Source organism: Phyllobates terribilis, unplaced genomic scaffold, assembly GCF_046119375.1.
Source record: "Phyllobates terribilis strain yellow unplaced genomic scaffold, ASM4611937v1 Scaffold_5337__1_contigs__length_52446, whole genome shotgun sequence".
Lineage (NCBI taxonomy): Eukaryota > Metazoa > Chordata > Amphibia > Anura > Dendrobatidae > Phyllobates > Phyllobates terribilis.
In genome coordinates this window covers 43,414-46,314 of record NW_027368084.1, presented here as the reverse complement: position 1 = coordinate 46,314, position 2,901 = coordinate 43,414, and the positions used below count along the sequence as shown (strand labels likewise).

The 2,901-nt window shown below is 46.1% G+C and overlaps 1 pseudogene; it reads right to left on the bottom strand.

The window, feature by feature from the left end:
* Positions 1 to 1,702: 1,702 nt before the first annotated feature.
* LOC141250076 (uncharacterized) lies at positions 1,703 to 2,396 on the bottom strand (annotated as a pseudogene).
* Positions 2,397 to 2,901: the final 505 nt, after the last annotated feature.

Genomic DNA, 2,901 nt, shown 5'->3' with positions numbered 1-2,901 from the left:
GGCTACCCCCGCTGCAATAGGAGGTCTAGAAACTGGAACAACTGGTAGCTGAGAGCTAGACGTACCTTGTAAGCGTTTGACCCTTTTGCCTTTAGACTTCTCAGATGTTGAAGCAGGAAGAGGCTTTGACACGATAGGTGCAGTTTCCTCTTCTTCATTGGCTGCCTCCTCTTCTTCATCTGATTCAGCATGAATAATATGGCGAGGTCGCTTCTTAGAAGCACTAGTGAACTCACCGGGCTGTAAAACTGGAGTTGTGCGAATCAAGTGAGCTAACGGGTCGAACTCATGTTCAGAAATCGGATCCTCATGCACCACAAGTGCCTTACCCTTCTTTGGAGAGATCGACTCGCCGGAGCCAGAGACTGCTTGCTTTCTCTTCGGCTTGACTGGCGAATCTTCAATCTCCATATACTGAGGTGGTGGAGGGTCGCGCACTGGAGATGGAGTAGGTGACCTCGATTTCTCGTGCTCCTCAGCAGCGTGCTCTTCTGAATGTGCCTGGGACGATTTATCCTGAGCAGCTGAGTTTGAGGGGTTACAATTTGATGGGATGGTGTTTTTGTGGGTTGTGGAGGTGTATGGGTGGTTTGTGTTTTGGAGGACTGGGATTGTTTAGAGGCCAAGAATTCGAGATAAGCGGCCTTTCTTCTGGTGAGAGCTTGGCTAGGATGGAGCTTTGGGTTGAGTCGGATGATGTCATGGTTAGAGGATGAGGATGAGAGAGATGAAAGATGGGAGAGTATGGAGATAGAGGATGAGAGCAGATGGGAGAGAGATAGAGAAATAAGGTAACGTAAAAAGAGGGTCTTTACATACCTATTTAATAGGGCAACTCAAACTCAGCGTGCTCAATACTCTAGAACTCCAACGGTCACAAAGTAACGACTTAATCTCAAACGGCTCTCTGACTCTGACACGGATCCAGCACAAAGTACACTTGCCAACGGCTAAATCACCAACGGTCACACGTTTTGAACGCTGGACGAAAATTGAGGATGCGTGTAGCACAACTCAACACGTGGATTCTCAGCGTCCTTTCCGAGCGACACGTACCAGCGTCCTTACCACCAGACTCAGTCTTACCCAGGGATTAAGAAAGCGTGACTTAATATAGAAGTAAAGCACAATATATATGACAACACAACAATCTGAGGCAATAAAAATATAAACTTGTACACAAAAAAATGTTACACAAGGAAACATGGAATGTACATGTAGAATATCATGTACTGCACGCAGGGAAATAAGATGTAACACACAAAGTCACTCAGGGTAAGCTGAAACATGTATATTCTCTCATGAATACTTCCAAATGTGGCTAGTTGGGTTTGGAAGCGTGACATAGGAGAGGGATTTATGGTGGGAAGCGTAAGCATGAATCATATCTCGTTTGGCTTTGTAATGGGCTAGAAGCGATCATCATGTCTTACTAGAGGGTTGAATATGAATAAGCATGCAAAGTAAGGAACACTTAATCAAGAATGAAGCTCAAGTGCAATCATGCTTTTTATGATCCTCTAAAATATATAAAGCACACAAAGAAGATAGTACTAATCCACATTCCTAATGTTCCCCATATGAAGTACAAATATGCATAATTTAGTCAATATGGATGGAACTTATCATGCTTACCATGATTACCTTAGTCAATAGGGATCATCCCCAATAGCAACCTTAGGTGGAGGAAGGGCAACCTGGTTTAGAGGCTAGTGAATATGTCGGCGACTTGCTCCTCAGTTCTGCAGAAAGTGAGCTTGATATTCTTCTTCTCCACGTGATCTCTAAGGAAGTGATGTCTAACATCAATGTGTTTGGTCCTCGCATGATGGACAGGGTTCTCGGAAACGTTGATTGCGCTCGTGTTGTCACAACGGATCTCTGTAGTGACAAGCGTGACGCCGAAGTCCACCAATTTTTGTTTGAGCCAGATCACTTGGGACGCGCAAAGGGCCGCTGCAATGTATTCGGCTTCCGTAGTCGAGGTCGCTATGCAGTTTTGCTTCTTTGAGCCCCAAGAGATGAGTGAGGGACCCAGGAATTGGGCCATGCCAGAGGTTCTCTTGCGATCCACGAGGTACCCGACATAGTCAGTGTCCGAATACCCTATGAGAGACAGGGAGCCTCCCTTAGGATACCAAAGACATAGGTTTCTTAGTGCCCTTCAAGTAATGAAAAATTCGCTTGATATTCTGAAGGTGGCTGGCCCTGGGGTCGCTCTGTGCTCTCGCGCATAAGCTCACAGCAAACACAATATCAGGTCGCGAGGCAGTGAGATACATAAGGGACCCTACCATCCCTCTGTATGCAGTCTCGTCCACCTTCTCTCCACTCAGGTCTGCATCTAGCTTCGTAGTGGTAGAGATGGGAGTAGGGAAGGGCTTGCTCGTGTCCATAGAAAACTTCTTAAGAATCTCGCGCAAATATTTCTATTGATGAATCTGGATACCTTCCTTCTTCTGAGTAACTTGTAAGCCGAGGAAGTAGTTGAGCTCGCCTATAAGACTCATGTTGAAGCGAGAGGACATGGTCTCCCTGAAGTCTTGTACAAGTTCGTCGTTAGTTGAGCCAAAAATGATGTCGTCAACGTAGACTTGAACAATAATGAGGTCCCCTTTCAGCTCTCTTATGAACAACGTCTTGTCCACAGCGCCCCTTCGGTAATTATGCTTGATCAGAAACTCGGATCAGCAGTCATACCACGCCCGAGGGGCTTGCTTCAGGCCATAGAGTGCCTTGTCGAGGAAGTAAACATGGTCTGGAAAGTCGAGATCCTCGAAACCTGGAGGTTGCTTGACATAGACCTCCTCGTTCAGGTTGCCTTTCAAGAAAGCTGTCTTCACGTCCATCTGATATAGCTTGAAATTCTTCAAGGCTGCTGAAGCGATCAGGAGATGGATG